General features: G+C 37.7%; 1 long non-coding RNA gene across 1 annotated transcript; it reads right to left on the bottom strand.

The window, feature by feature from the left end:
• Positions 1 to 1,755: 1,755 nt before the first annotated feature.
• Positions 1,756 to 4,339, bottom strand: LOC146693543 (uncharacterized). The gene is made up of 5 exons (XR_014923858.1): positions 4,104 to 4,339; positions 2,956 to 3,206; positions 2,623 to 2,788; positions 2,407 to 2,502; positions 1,756 to 1,954 (listed from the first exon to the last, which is right to left on the bottom strand). It is a non-coding gene; the product is annotated as an uncharacterized LOC146693543 (long non-coding RNA).
• Positions 4,340 to 17,660: the final 13,321 nt, after the last annotated feature.

Raw genomic sequence — 17,660 nt, 5'->3', positions numbered from 1 at the left:
ATGTTATATCCACATTTTTGGTTTAGTACTCTCTACTTGATATTTTGAGTTTCAAGTACAAATCTAGCTCAAGTAACTTTAAGGAATTAATTTTTAGTTTCAAAATGTTAACCATTTTAAGCTAATACAACTCAAAAATTTTAAATACAAATGCTTGTAATATCCAAATCTACTGTGTTTTGAATTTGATATTTAAAAAAAAAGTGCCCAAAATAATTACACTTGTAAAAACATAAGACAGAAAATATAAATTCAAGTTACAAATCTATTGAGTTACTTTGACACATAGCCTTTCTAACAAAAAGCCCAAAGACATAAATCCACCACATTTTATAGGGAATAATGTCAGAAATTTTGGCACAAGGTTACAATATTAGAAATAAAGAATTTCACAACATGTTTTAAGAGTATTCAAATTTGATTAACACATGAGTATGGCCTTTTTATTAAAAAACAAACAAAAGGAAAATAAAATCCTGCATTATGTTAAGGTTCAAAATATTGGGGATGGAGACAAGAGAAAAAACCACAATAACAACACTGGTCCGGCCGGGTTGAGTCAAACGATGATTTAATGATCACACACGTGGGAGATGGACACTGATGCAGACAGCCTCAAAATCTCAAAATGGTGGAGCATTGCTCAAACTTTTATAACCTCTGGTGCCTCCACCTTATCATAAAAAGCCTAAACATTCACATGCTCTCTCTCACACAGCGCCTAAGCTACGACCTTGGCTCCCTGTTTATCTGCTCCTGCTGAAATGGGGCAGAAAACTCCAGCACACTCTGTTCTCTTCTACTCAGACAAATTAGACAATAACCTTCTGCGAACAGTATTTCTTATAACTCAGCAATATAATGCATCATAAAACAATATCATTCATTCACAACAAGTCAGCAATTTAATGTAATGCAAATCAGTTTAACTAATGCAATAGTTATCAGCTTCTTCTAATTCAGGAGAATAATGCAAACTAAAACTACATAATAATTCACAATCTTTAATTAGGGGTATAACATGGCATAAAATAATATCATAATTTTACAATTATTAGGTGGGAAAACCAAATGAAAGTAATAGTATAGTATAGTGCAGCTAATACACTGAAATATAATTGGTAACCTTTTTAATATGCCAATACTGCGGTTATGCAAAATGCACATTTGTAGAGTGCAATCACAGTCTCAACAACAAAGCAATAAAACTTTAAATAGAAAAATACTTCTTTAGAGACATAAACAAAGTGTTATAAACCTCCTTAGCGCCTTATGTCAGTTATGAGTAGTTCAGGAGGAACGTTCCTTAAGTGACATTCAAGATCCCACCTAAAAGCCAGAAATGTAGTGAGATTGTCCTTCATTTTCTCTATAGATTTACAGTTATCTGACTAAAAACACAATCAAAATCAACTAAAACACAAGTGATGATGGGGGAAAAAAATTTATAAATAAAATAAAATCACCCCTTTTACTTTGGATGTGGCTTTTAGATAATGAAGTATGAAACAGAGTCTGCAAAGATTTCTTTATTCTATTCTCTCTTTTTATAAAAAACTTATCCAGACTTGGAAACATGATAAACTGAATTACTTGCTTTAACAGGCACTTGAGGGCTGTGTAGGAATCCTGGACATTATTCTGCTGCCAAAAGATCATTTTTAAGACTCAGCACTTTGGGCTTCAACTTCCCACCCTCCAGACCCATCAAAACTTTCTGAATAAAGTCAAAAATGTTGGCCAAACATTTTGGGTAGCTTAGGTGCAGGATGTCGGTCAGTCCAAATATTACTAGAAATGCATCAGCCAGGGTGGTGAAAACAATGATCATGTTACCCTCGACCAAAACTGCAGTCTTCTCAGGGCAGAAGAATGTTGCATCGCTGGAATTGGCTCTGATCAGGAGGAGTCCAAGTGGCACTTCACTAATATCTGGTCTATCAGAATGCATCATCTACAGAAAACAAAATTACTACATGTTAGTGCATTCCTATTTCTCTTAGTTTCATCTATACAAGTCACATTTCTGGATTATTACTAGCTCAGAAATCAATTGTTTGAACAACAAAAAAGCCACAACACACCAAAGATTTGAGAAAACAAACTGACAAAAATAGTACTTTTAGTAAAGCAAAGTCATACCTCTTCGTAGCAATAACAACAGAAAGTCAATAGGAGTTTTTTTTTTTTTTTCATTTGTACAGTGATGTATGGTTGGGCTAGGAACATTATGGAAGGTCTACACACATTAAAAACATGTAGTGTTTCCATTATGTGACATGGACACTGTTGTAGACAGATCCAAGCATGGAGATGCTTCTCAAACTCTCAAAGTGTCATAATGTTTTGAGAAATCTAAACAAGGATGCTACTAAGATATTGTTCACAACTTTGTCCAAAACTTACATCCCATGTTTTGATGAAGGTAGAGGTGTCTTCGTACAAATAGGCAGAGAGGGCATGAAGCACACCAGCACTTTGGGCATGGATATCAGCTTGTTCCTACATCACAAGAAAATTTTTATTTTAAATTATTGGCTAACCTAGTCAAGAATGGTAATTAAAATGGAAAAATTGATCAAATTAATTAAAGCTCAAAAAACAAGACAAAAACCCACTAACCTGGAGATTATAGCTTCTGAAGAGCTGAGACAGGACATCAGACACGTTCCCTGTGCAAACAGCTTTCTTTCTGAATAAGCTCTGGAGCCGGGGAGCATGTTGGTCCAACAGCATAAAAGTGGTTCTTCAGGTGGAGGTTTGTAATCCTGTGGAATTCTGCACAGATCTGAACACACAGGATACATTTGTGTTTACAAGTTTCAATTAGTCTATAAATCTTTGCAAAATACATCAAAATCCTTACACTCCAAAGGCATAATTTGTTCAGACAGGCCAGATAACAGGAGTTGACATAAAATACATCTTGTTAGATCCATCTATATACATTCTTACCTGGGACTGGGATTTCAGAGTAGGCCAGCAATCCAGGATCTGACCTACTGGTAGGTCATCATTGATGATCTCTTTGCATTGCAAGGCCAAAGTTGTGTGCATCAGCTTTGTAATCAGGATTCTTTTCACTTTTCTCGACTTCATCTACAATCTGTAGTCTTAGCTGGTCAAGGTAAACAGCATCTTCACCCCTGAAAATTTACTTCTGCCCTGGCATGGACATAACAGTAAAACACAGAAGACAAGACAGACTACAAAGAGAACAGAAAAGACACACAACCAAGGAGACACAGATTAAACATAACCAGCCCAGAACTCAACTAAACCTTAACTAATAATAACAACAATACAAGAACTTCACCTCATTTCAATATAACATAAAGCAAAAATACAAAATAAACTCAAAATGCTGTGTCACAGACCCAGCCCCTGACAGAAAAAAAACAAACTAAGTCTTTCACTAATGAACACTGGGCATCAGAATAAAATAAAACGAAAAAATAACTGTTTGGTAAATATATTATTGATGGATTCACCCTTAAGCTAACCTAAAATAGACCAGGCACAACAATTTTACAGTTCAGAAGATTCTACATTTCAACTTAGTATACATAACTATTTGCAATGTAAACCAAGTTCTACCGCGTAATTATGTAATGATTAATCACTGCTTTTGTAAGTATGTCCTGTGCCTACAATTTTGCTGCCCCAGTTTTAATATGTACAACTCCAGAGAACTAAACGTAAGTTTCAAGTTCCACCAGTTAGCAAATGGGCTAGCCAATATCAATATCCATGTATGCGCCAAGTGTGAAGCAGCGCAGCAGTGCATATTGATTCAACAATTTAACCACAAGGCAGTTTATAATCTGCAAATCCAGAAATGCCTTCTAAAGACTTCTTTTAAAATAGTAAGAGATTAGAAAAGTTATTAACACATTATTAGTCCCAGCCTCTGCTCGGACTAATGTGTTATACTAAATATGAGCTTATTAGCATAATTCATGCAAAACACTTTGGGGCCAAGCCGACATGGATAAAACGACGCATGCATGTAATTCTTAAATGCCTGCTAGAGTTGTACATTTATGACGATAAAAACCCATATTACAACGGAGAACTATAGTTTCAGAAAAAATAAAACTTACCACAAAAGCGCTCCTGAAGATGCTGCAAAGGCGGTAAATGCAGCTAGCCAAGTGCAGAGCGTTAGCTGTTCCAGTTCAAAAGTCCGTAACATACCATAGCACGCCCTCCTTTATCCAGCGTCAAAGGCAATGCCGCAAAAAACCCTTGACAAATGTTTTTATTTCTGTTCGGATATTAACGTTCCACAAGTTTCTTTCGGAGTAATGAGCGGGCATTCGCACTCGAAGCGAGGAATCCAAGATGGTTGCCAGCACTTAATAAAGAAACAGGTGGCGCACGTAGGTACGTACGTACGTAGGCACGTAAGTGACGTCAGTGTTAAAACTCAAATTATTTGAGGGCAATGCCAGAAACTAATCAATATATTCAAGTACTGATAACTTGAAAAAACAAACTTGTTCAAACTACTCAAAAAAATAAAGGTGTATGAACTTATAACAGGTTTTTAAGTAGTTGGAACTCATTTCATTTATCAAACTATTACTATTCGGTCTTACAGTGCACCCTTCTCCAAATCCGTGCCCCTACCTGGCCCGACCAACAAAAATTTTCTAGACACGCCACTGTCTGTAACCTGTATTGACACACTAAAGCATACAATTAATATCCTTTTCATTTCTTTTCTTAAAACCTCCATTCGCTTTATCTGCCTAGAGTTTAACTCATCTCTCTCTCTGGGTGCTCACTTGTCACAGTGAGTCTCCTTTTATGGGCATGCAAAGTTCCTGTCACACACACCATTTCCTGTCACACACTACTTCCTGTCACACACACACGCAGCTGCTCAGAGCCATATTTTCTGTTTCTCTTTCCTATTTTACAGCCTAATCAAACTGTTTAGTTTTACTAAGTCTTGATCTAAAAACAATGCACCCTTATTTCACGCACACACACTTACACTGTTACAGGAGTTAGAAATATAACTCAAAATATGCTTTCCTAAGAACATTTTAGACATGCCTCTCATAATCAGAAAGAGCAAGTAAAAAAAACAATTGAAACCTCTATTAATTCTCACCACACGCACAAGAAATTGAAAAAACTAAAACGCACCAGCATTTATTGCTGGAGAGAAGTTACTACTGAAAGTAATATGTTAGTCTTAAATATATACAATGCACTCAACGTATTTATATATCTACATCCAAACTCAGTCAATTACTATACATCCACTACGGCAACTCAAAACTTTATTTATAACCCTCTAATAAACATAAATGGCGTCTTAAACACACATTAAACAATGTTTGCAGCAGTATTTGTAAAACCAACTGTGGTTTAAACAGTTCACTGCTTACTAATTTGCATTTTCACACACCATCTAAAAATAGCAGCAGACAGTCAGTGCATTACTGACTGGACACACAGCCTCCTCTCACACCAAACTCTCTTATTTTATATTACAAAGATGTCTTATATTTACAACCACTGTCAGATCTGTCAGCTTCAGCAATTTTGACAAATTTAAGTTAACGGCCAAGGCTTACCCCGAAGTTTTAAGTTAAAATTACACGCCCAATAATCTTAAATAATTTATAATACTTTGGAACAACAGTAAAACACACAAAAAAGTGTAAGACTGAAGCAGGTCCAACCTTATAACCAATAGGGGCCCTAACCCCAAACAATAACCAAATTCCCTAATATACTAAAATCACTCAGCAGTCCAACTGCTTTACACGGTCCAACCGTATTAAATCCTTCAGCGGTCCAACCGCATTCAATCATTTAAATCCTCAGTACTGTCATGAGATTTTCATCAAAATCAAAACAGACATTTACCGGCAACTTTTACTGAATAGACATTTAATTTCATCATCCAATTCAGCACACTTCGGATAAAATCAACAGGCCTGTGCCTACCTCTTTTATAAAGGCGCCTATCCACTCAGTTTGGTTGCTGGGTCTCACGCCTGTCTGTCTGACCACCACGGACCACCGAATTTCACCGTCTACACCTCCAACTCTCTCCCTCCTCAACCACCGGACGAAGCCCCCAAATGTTAAGGTTCAAATATTGAGGAAGGAGAGTAAAAACAACCATGGTCCAACAAGAGCTTGGTCAAACAATTGATTTTAATGAAATCCGTTCGCAGACAGGGCTGATCTTCGATTACTCAAAGCATAAACAGATTTTTTATATCATCAGGGTTTGAATTTAATGACGCCCCCTCATGCGTCATCAGATACAATATATGCATACGTCAATTCAAAACCACAATGACTTTTAACACAGTTTGAAAAGGAACATTGTCTCTATTTTCATGGCAGATGTTTCCTGTCAACCTTTCACCAGAACAGAGGCTCATCCTTACATGTAATCCTCAGAATAACCTGCCCTTAGACTCTGCTTTCGGTTTCAGTTCTGCAAAAGGAACACTCTGCAAACCTGCAATTTCCTGTCAGCCTGTGGCTTTAGTCTTTCTGAAAGACAAACACTGTTTAAACATCTGAATGCAATATCAATACTGTAGATTATATTATTAATCTGGACAATAGCAGTAAAATAATTTCCCTGATCTCCACACCATCTGTATCTGGAAGTCCCACAGGATCTTAGCTCGGTCATTCTCCACCACCCTAGGGGGCGTCTCCCATTTTGACCTCAGAACTTCCAGGTTATACTCGACTCAGATGTTTCTGTATGCCGGCTGCTTGGTTATGGCTTTCATCTTGCACTCTGCTGTTATGAGCTGGATTGTCAAACAACTCAGTTTCCTTTTTTCTTCTATTTTAAACCCAGTAGTAGCACTGCAGTGGTATTGGAAATAAAAATTGAGAATAGTCAACCAGGTGAAACGGTTGAGGTGTCTGTGTATGATTCTGCTTCTAAAGAAATGTTTTTTGGGCATGGGGCAGTTTTATCTCCTGAGTAGCTTAGAAAAGTTTAAGGCTTCCCCTAAAATAGTTTGAAGTGGTATCAGGGAGGGAGGTAAAACATGGTTGGATGGATGGATGGATGGATGGATGGATTAGAAGTGTTTGATTTTGACACATAAAGTTTTCACTGTGCGGCAACATCAGCTAACACTTTTATCATTTCTGATGTGTCTTTGGATTTGATCTCAAATTCAGATATATTTCTGAAAGCAGGGAGAGAGATACAAAGACTAAGGTGGAAGCCTGATGTGTGTTGATGATATCTACACTTATTCATGGAGCAGTTCCTTGAATCAGCTGTTGTGAGTAGAGCGCCTCTGCTTAGTGTTTGATTTTGGTTTCTCATCTTCCTTCTCCTGGCTTTTGTGCATATCAAAGCTCTCAGGTAGAGCCCTGCCTGCTCCTCCACACTTTGCCTCTGATCTGTGTATTAGTGGAGACTGAACTTGTTTACTTAAAACTTATCTCTGTAGTTATTTCTGGAAAATAATACATAAGTGATGCAGTCTAGTGAAAGCAGCAGAGATTCATCACATTTTATTAATAAAAATAACGAACACTGATGTCAGGCCAGTTCTATGATGCAAAATGTCAGCTAAACTAACCAGAAGGCCTCTGTGATGCACTGGCCAGCTCCACAGTGTTGAAAGGCCTGGAAACAAAAGACAAATATAGTGGGTCATCACAGAAAAACAAAAGAAAAAGTCATTATATTTACAATCATCATAATTTATTTAACTACTTTTGAGTTTCTGGAAAAGTGGGACTGTGTAAAAACAACTGTAATTCTTAAACAGTTAATACAGTCCTGTTGTCAAAGACTTCACAACAGCTGCATCTTAATTTTGTTGGTTTAAAAGCAAGTTTGGTGGTGTAAATAGACAATATTACCAAATTTGTGTCATTACCTATTTATTATGGACCTGACTGTATGAATCTCCCAAACCACATTTGCGGGGCAGATCCAGATTCTCCAACACATGAAAAAGAAGATTAGCATCAGAATATGTGCACCCTGTTATGATAAATAATCTTTTACATTAGTAACACTAAACTTTCATCTTGGCTTGAATACGAGTTGTTCAGAACACAGTCAAATTATGATATAGAGCTGACGTAGAGCTCAAAATGTAAATATATTTTACTAACCCGGCGTGATATTTTTTCCACCGCTCTCTCATGTCAACGTGATAAGATCTGATTTGACATCACGCAGCTAATCTATTGCAGGGAGGACTTCTCCCCCCGCTGTCATCAGGCGCTTACTCGTAGGTATCTGTCAAATAGAGTTCTCTCTCCAACGATGTACAGTCTTGAATTTGGATTTGTGTGTGTGTGCCACTACTCAGAGGTGTGGACTCGAGTCACATGACTTGGACTCGAGTCAGACTCGAGTCATTAATTTTATGACTTTAGACTTGACTTGAAAAAATGTTCTAAGACTTGTGACTTGACTTGGACTTTTACACCAATGACTTGGGACTTGAATTGGACTTGAACCGGTTTACTTGAAAAGACTTGATATTTTACCCCAAATATAAAATTTAACATGCATATTATATAGAGATTGAAAATGTGACGTCATTCACGGGTAGAACCGCAAAGGATTCTGGGAACTCGTGGCAAGCGGTACTAGCGCACGCAGGCTTTCAATTAAAATCAGTTACACAGCGATAAAAAGAAACACAAAAATGTCAAGAAGCCGTTGTATTATTAACTGCAATAGCCGGTCGCATGACAGCCACGGGAAGCCGACGGGTAAAGAGATCGGTTGTTATCGGATTACGTCATTGAAGAGAAATTGTTCGAGCCATGTTTCCGAAGTAACAAAGACGCGACGGATGGCCTGGATTGCAGCCATTCAAAGACCAAATATAACATCCCAGAACACTCCAGCTCACAGGTTAGTCTGCTCCAAGCATTTACACGAAGGTCAGTGTTTTTTAGTAGTTAATACGTCATTTTCATAACATAATTGGTGATATAGGTTACAAGCAAGTCTGGCGCTGAACAGAAATTGTCACGCTATGCTCCTTTATTTATTGTGCATAAATAGTGAATTGTCCTGACACAATATTGCGTTTCGCTTCTGTTATTATGGTACATTGACAAAAACATATACTTTTATTCACAGGATAAAACAGGTTTTTTGTATCACTAATTGCCCAGTACGATTACAGCATACAATATTATTGTCACTGCTACATTTCTGTGATGCTACCAGAAATTATTTCCACTGCTAATTAATTACCGTTGAGCTCAAAGGTCCTATTAATAAACGGTTAACGAATGTGTATTTATGACGACAATTTGTGAGACTGGTAAACTTATGATATGTACGATGGTCTTTCGTTCTACACGGTGCATTTCAAGGTCCTGTACCCATCCGGCGGTAAACTGTACCTGGGCTTGTTGCAGTGACCTGAAGTTACTAAACTTCATGAGTGTATGCACTCACTCCAAGAACCGTATGATTATAAATATGCATATAAATATGCTAAGATGAGATAGCTGACTTCATCTAACTAGCAAATGTTGTCCAGGCTACGTTGGTGATACAGTTTTTTTTTATGTGTATGATATTTTTGTCCTGCGATTTTAAAGCTGGTCCTACAACCACATCCAAGAATAACATGCAGCTTATCTCAGAACTGTCGGTGAAAATTATTCTTGGAGCTAGGTTTAATTGAGCTGCATTTTAAAGAGGTGCAATTTCACAATTTGTGTATATTTTCTAAGTTCACTATTTTGTCATGTGTTGAGAAAAACACAGATTTAAGATTACATGTTCTAATATTTACATTTAGCATAACTGCAACATTATTTTTTCGTTTGTTTTTTTTAAAGACTCGAAAGGACTTGAAATTCAAAGTTTCAGACTTGTGACTTGACTCGGACTTTTACACCAGTGACTTGAGACTCGACTCTGACTTGCCTGACATTACTTGAGACTTGACTTGAGACTTGAGGATAAAGACTTGAGACTTACTTGAGACTTGCAAAACAATGACTTGGTCCCACCTCTACCACTACTTTATGCACCTTATGGCTGTACTACAGATTTTTTTTTAATCTCACTTTATTTTTCCTGCTTAAATAAAGTTAAATACAAAAGTAAAATCAAATTCTTGATCGCAGCTCACTTAGCCGAATGTCTTGCAATGAATACAGTCTTGATCAAGGTTTATAAAAATAAAACTAATCTGACTTGAAAATGAGCCATTTTTTAAAATGCACCATTGGGAGAATAAAGTTTAAATGCTCTACAAGGCATTAGAACACAGCTGCAAACACATGTGCCTTTAATGGGGTTCCTTCTATAATTCCTCCTGTATTGTAGTGGCTAATATCCATATGTCTATTCAGACTACTGAAAAGATGCAGGAAGAAAAATAGCTACAGAAAGAGATTACCCGAAAAGATTTATCGTCTTCTTAAAAATGTCGCTCTCTTATTTTTATCGGCATCTTTGGTTTTGCTCCATCTTCGACATTTTAACCAGATACTTCGATTTTTAAACAAGTCCTTCAACTGTGACTGAGTGGTCTTTTGTTGTGTTGAGCTGAGCTTTTCATTGCTAATGCTGTTCTCGGCTTGTGAATATCTGTAGTGCTGTTTCAACTGCTGTCTGTCAGATTTGTCCTGCTGTCACGAATGCCTCCTGCTCTGTTTACTAATAGTTTCTATTTTCTTGGTCTGGTTTCTGCCATTACTTTAAAACCACTGGCCTGAATACGAACTGATTGCAGTTTCCAGGATGATGATAGCCTGCTGATGCAGTTTAACACTGGTACAGAATTAACTTTTTTTTTCCTTTTTTTAGCATTTGTGAAAAGCTCAGCAGACTCCTCTAATGAAGACACCTTCGCTTATTTTTAAGCGTAACAACACCTTCAATGCAAACAGTGGGCAACTCAGAACTAAATCATGACTGCTGGTTGTTTGGGTGTAGTCCTACAGTGTTTCAACTCATTATTACATTGGATCAGTCCTTTACTAGCAGAGCTGTGTTTTCAGTCATGCAGACAGAAGATCAGATTAAAACTTGCACAAAAGATGACAGATAAAAGCCCAAACACTTGAAAAAATTGCACAAGGCAACACAGCTGTGACAGTTTTGGACACAAAGTTGTTTTGTAGATGCATTTAGAAATCATCACTTTAAAATCAAGACAGTGCAGAAGTGCAAGCATGTTTTTTGATAAGGATGGATAAATGGTTTCTTTAAAGGGAGATTCGATTTCAATAATCTGCCTGACCATGGGATCTTTTTCATGTACTGAGCCTTGAGCAAGAGAAAAGGCCAGCAGTCGACTGTGTGTTTGAATTTTGTGTGAAAGGGTTCATCAGCTCATGAGGTCAGTTTTATAGAGAAGAAACTTCTCACAGCAGTTTTCACTGCCAACATTTGTGATTCAAAGTTTTGAAAACTTCCTTTGATGGACTATATAATTTTCCTTAACGTGCTCTGAGTGTTTAAAACTCAGCAAAGCAAGAAGACCTCAGAAAATCCTTTAGATTTGGATTGGCTATTTTAACTCTGGTGTACACACTGGCTTTACACAAGCTTTTAGGTTAATCATTGTACGACCGTGATGAAAAGTCTCTACTTATCTGATCCATTTTACAGGAACATTCAGCCAATGACGACGCAGCCTTGTAAGATATTGATTACTCCCATTATTTTCCTAATATCCTTATCATAAAGTGTCTCATGTCATCCTGTGTCCTGAAGCTAGGCTAGGCTGTTTGGGCTGGCTCCTGTTTGCTGGATAGATGAAGATTTCGTTCTTGGCTTTTAGTTCCAAAAGCAGCAGCTTTAAAATCCTGTTGATCAAAAAAGATATCTGCGATTGAGGCTCTTTGTGCCTTCCGCTCACTCTGTTACTCCGTCCTGTGTACACTGTGACACTAGTTTTATAATAAGCTTACTCATCATAATGAAAGACTGAAAATGTCTTTCTAAAGAATGAAAGACTCCAGCTTATGCAATTCAATTTTATTTATACAGTGGCAAATCACAATAACAGTCGACTCAAGGTGGTTTATATTGTAAGGCAGACCCTACAATAATACATACAGAGAAAAACCCAACAATCATATGCCCCTCTATGAGCAAGCACTTTGGCGACAGTGGGAAGGAAAAACTCCCTTTAAACAGGAAGAAACCTCCAGCAGAACCAGGCTCAGGGAGGGGCGGGGCCATCTGCTGCGACCGGTTGGGGTGAGAGAGGGACACTAGTTAATATCCCATACCCTTACCCTAAACTGATGCCACTTCTATCTATCTGTCATACCTGGCCAGTGCTTGTAATACGACACCAATAAATGAGTCAAGCATAAGCATATATATGACCCATACAAGTATTTCTCTAATACAATGTTCACATTTGGCTATAAAATGATAAAAACTGCATTTCCCAGTGTCAGGGAATAACTGGGCATGATTTCCAGGAACAAATCCCATAGACTCATGCATATCACTGTACACAGGAAACTGCACACATAGAGTAATCTATCACTAATGTGATTATTGACAGAAGAGCAAAAGCACTAGGGATCTTCTTTCATTTACTTTCATCCTGTTGTTGACCAGTTTCAAAGAAACTCATATTATTCATCCTTTGGTATATTTCACCCTATTCCCCCTTTCTCTATCTAATGTCTTCTTAACAAGTTTTCTTTTCATGAGTTCTGTTACAAGCCAGATTTTCAGCCTTTCATACCAGATATCTTCAGCATTCTTTTTTTTTCTCTTCAGTATCTTCAAAATGCCTGAGACTCAAAATACACAAAGAGGTATAATGTGTGGAGAAAAATAACAGAAGAAATCAATTTCAGTCGAAAGTGGTTCCAGTGTTCTTCTTCATGACTCCTTTTTTTCTCTCTCCTTCACAATGATAAAATTTTTCAAGAGTTGTTGTCCATGTTTTCTGAATCCTCTGAGGCATTTTGGTACATAATGTGCTGTCAGTGTATGCTTTCTCAAGTCTTCATGTCTCTTTTGGGAACAATTTTTGAAGTCCATTGTCATTTCTGTCAGTCCTTTTATTGAAAAAGAAGATAACAAAATACGGATACCGCTGTAGATATATATACCGATGAGCTGCAGCAATGTGAACATTAAAGCTTGTCTGTAAATTCCAGTATTTAGCTCTCATCTCTGCTGTCCACTGAGAACTAAAAACTGATCTGTTCAGACTCCATCTGTTAATATAGCTAAGCCTTCCTCTTCTCATCTCAAACCTGACCTCGGGCCAGCCTCTCTAATGCTTCCATGCCAGGCAGACTTTACACAGATAGCCTGGCGTAGATCAGAATCTATCAAGGCTCTGCTCCTGCTGGAGAAATAAGCTAATTAGTAAACAACAAAGAATACCAGAGATACGTTTCTAGCAGCTAGACTGACAGAGATGAAATCCAGTTAGAATGCTGATTTTAAACTACTTTATAAACTGTCAGTGTTAAAAGGCATTTCTTAATTGTCTTGCTTTAAATTCCCTTTCATCTCCAGTAAGTTTATACCAATGATTTTTTTAAAAACAAAGTACCCATGCTCAACACAATGAGTAGAACCTGACGGTGTGACTGTGTGTTTGTGCAGATATATGATTCTATCTCTTCTCTTTCTCTCTCATTTTTTAACATATCATCATTTGTTTTACTTTGTTGAATTTCATCTCGTTTGTATTCATTTACTTATTTTCCGGTTGCTTCGCTCCTGTTTCGGGACCCGCTTCATCCGGCAGGTAAGACATGACTAATGCTTGTGCTAATGAGGTGTGACAGTTTGCATGTGAGTTTGTGTTTATGTTGCACTGTGGTCAAATTAAATGTGAGAAGACTTGTGTTTGAAGAGTTTGTGGGTGTCAATAGAGAACAACATAGAGTGGCGATACTGCAGTCAAACGTCTCCCCCCCACAGTTAAAGTATGGTATCTGCTCACCTCACTACACCCCACCCCTTCTTTCTTTTTAGACTCCCAGTGGCTTTCCTTGTTGCCCTTTAAACAGAATCATCCACGTCACTTGCAATAGGAGTGAGTGGAGTTGTGTGGGGACCCCACAGGGAGGTCAGGAATCTCCTATTGTCATTGCATACCTTTGCACATTGTCACTGTTGTACGTTCTTGCCTGAGGTCCTAAGCAGTTGCCTGTCTTGCCTGCTGGCAAGAGGCACTTCTACTGATATGCACATGCACTGTCACACATGCACCTGGCACTGGGAAGGTGATTCTTTTTTTTTAATATTAGAATGATTGATATTTACTTTTGGGGGGTTGGAATGCATTTCACCCACAGTTGATGGCAGTCTTGTTTCTTATTTTCTAGTCTTTTGTTGATTGATTTGCTGATGCTTGTGTAAAAGCACCTGTAACACTAAGGAATTTGGGCCATATATGGCAATCAATTTTGAGAAATCTATATTTATGTATCTTTTTTTATCTGCAACTGTCAAAAGATTGAGAATACACTAGAGTTACAGCCACACACACACACACACACACACACACACACACACACACACACACACACACACACACTCGTATACATGTATGCATGTGTAATTTGACTGTCCTTTTGCATCAAAACAACTACAGCATCAGAAAATGTCAGCGCGCACACACTTGTACTTCCATCAGCTTATAACCTTTGCTCTTAAGCAAACCAAAGGCTCTGTATCTTTGTTCTTTCAGCTGTCATTGCTGTCTGTTTGTGTGTGTCTCTGTGTGTGTGTTCTTCGAATTTTGTCTGAGCTCCGTGGTGACAGCAAACACAGTGAGCTCCCCTGACATTTCAGTGAAGTGCTGATGCAGATGGTGTACTCAGTGATGTTAACATGCACAGGTTAAACACAACAGTTCCCGGCAGCCTGTATTATCTGGGTGCTGACAGAAGATCAGAAGGAAGCATGGGCAGTGCTAACAGGGTTCTGTTGTATAAGCTCTAAATATGGACAACAGAGAAAGCACTGAGGGGATAAGGTGTCTTTCCTTTTACAGTTTGGGCAAAGGACAGTATTAAAAGACAGAATTCCCCCCGAGGAGAGTTTGCTGATAACATCCCTGCTCCTTTAACCTCTTGACCCTATTAAGAAACCGCACAGGTAGGCATCTATAAAGACAAAGCAGACAGTTTGCTCTTAATTATCTATGTAGGGCCCATGTGGACATGCTGGTAGAGTTGTACCAAGCCTTTAGTAAAAGAGTGATTCTGAGGTTAAGCTATGTGATGGAGGATTTTCTTTTTTCATATATACTGAAGCTCTTCACATAATCTCACTGAAACTGTTGTTGTTGATCAAAACATCAGGCATTTTCACTACAATAGAGTTTTTAACATGCTGGCAAACAATAGTGTATAACCATCATTAAATACACAATCTGGTATTTCTAGATTGTTAAAAACAGTCTTTTCAGCTCCGTCAAAATAAACCTCATAGTCATAGTCACAGTATTGCATTTGGATACAGACAAAATACAAAGAGCTGAATTTGATTTGGGACAGGCACTGTTAGTGTTTTTGAGATGAGGTTCAGGATGTTGGGATGTTCTTTCACCTCCAGCCATGTTTGTATACTATGCAGAGCCATTCAATTGGAATAATTATCAAAACATTGTTTGAAATGGAAATAATTAAACATGATTCTAGTCAGCTACTTTTCTTTAAACCTCTTATGCCATCAAATGCACCAACTGCTCTCCATTGCTTGTTCAACCACTCTGACCCCGAACTTCTATGGGATAACAGTTTTATAATTAATCATGAGTGTAACGTCTCCAAAATTTTACTGGAGCAGACACGCAGTGAGGTAGACATTAATTATAAATGAGACACCTAAAGGTCATGGGCTTGTAACTTTGTGTACTAGCTAAGACTGGAGTGGACTAAACTCTGAATCTTAACTTCCTCTTTAATGAGGCTATGCAATGATGTCAGCTTGGTTTACTTACCCTCATCTGAATGACTGTAAAAGATAAGCTCCCTATAATTAAAGATTCCACTTTTCCACTAGAGTCTGCTAAAAGCCTTTTGCTTTCTAGTTCTGTAATTTTGATATTTGGGAGAAATGTAATAAAAATAATTAAGAAAAAAATCTCTGATCAGGAATCTGACATCGAAAAAATTATCTATCTATCTATCTATCTATCTATCTATCTATCTATCTATCTATCTATCTATCTATCTATCTATCTATCTATCTATCTATCTATCTATCTATCTATCTAAATTTCTTTGATAAGCAGTAAAGTACTGGGTCTCTCCAGTGGGCGTCCAAGTGTACAAATGCCAGCTGTCTTCAAGTTTCTAATATCAGTGTTTACAGTTGATGTTTTGTTATCACCAGATGCCCAGTGTCTTGTTAGAAGTGAGAAATATATGGAGTATAAACCCACAGGTCAACTGCTTTAGTCAAGTTGGCCCTGCTGCCATGGTCACTTCCTTAACGAATGTTGTCATTCAAAGATCAAAAATGCCATCTGCTGTTTTCACAGGTCCTTGTAATATTATATAAGTGGAGTAAGAAGCAAGGATCCTACATTATCTGTATGTCCTCACTGTAGAAAAACTTTACCTGGTTAAACTGCATTATTTGCATTATATGGCTTGAAATACTCCTCCTGTGCTGGTAATGAATTAACAAGGCCACCTAGAGAACCTTTAGACCAGCTGGTGAAAAAAGGCCCTGCTACTTCAGACAGATGTGAAAGTGAATGTTGTTTTCAAGCGACGTCAATAATGCCTGCTTTAATTTCATGCTGGTAACAAAACAGTATTCTTACTTCAGATGTGGCAAAGTTTAAAAATAAACATAATAAAGTCTAAAAAGTAAAAAAATCAAACCTAGAATTTTTTGTTTGTTTTACAAAATACTTTTACGTATATTCTCCCGGTTTGACCAGGACCTTGGACCCACTAGTTGAATTGCCCTTGTATGACACATTGAGAACATACAGGAAATGTGAATGTTTCTAAATGACTGTATTTAGGAAGTATCAATATGCCACATACAGATTTGTCATATAAAACAGGACTGGTGTGCTGGTGTGCTCCAGGCAGCAATTTTCCGTGCCAGCATGGCAAAGAAATGTAAGAACACTAAGCAGAGCCAGCAGACACTCTGTTGTGTTGAACATTATATTAAAAGGCCAAAGGGGATATGAATGAGTTTAGATGCACAAACAAATGAACACACAAAAGACACTCGACACACAAAGCGATGAAAAAAAGGATTTTTTAGTCAGTCTCTGACTAATTCACTCTATTTACAGATGGATCTCAAAAGACTCTTTGACTAAAGCGTACAGACAGCTTTATTACAGTTTACAGCTATCAATGACGTTTAATGAAAATGTAGACATACAAATGTATAAATGTATTTTTCCATATTCCAGGTTCCAACTTTAGTACCTCTTCTTACAAAGATTATAATACAATTTCCCCATGCAACAAGTTGTTATTCAAAATAACCTGCCTGCAAAGTCTGCGTCTTGTCTCTGCAAAGATAGTTTTAATAAATGACTTGGATTCTGCATCTTAGTGTAGGTCACCTCAGGACCTCAGGACGGGTGTGACCTCAGGAAATCACATGATAGGGTGGGGCTAGGTTTCACAGCGGATTCACCTGAAACCTTGGCTGATTATGAACTACACCCGTTTTCACACCTTGACTC

This window comes from Copadichromis virginalis, linkage group LG14, assembly GCF_057382275.1.
Source record: "Copadichromis virginalis isolate Kocher_CV1m ecotype Utaka linkage group LG14, C_Virginalis_male_GT1.1, whole genome shotgun sequence".
In the NCBI taxonomy this organism is placed as follows: Eukaryota; Metazoa; Chordata; class Actinopteri; order Cichliformes; family Cichlidae; genus Copadichromis; species Copadichromis virginalis.
This window is presented reverse-complemented; position numbering and strand designations above follow the sequence as displayed.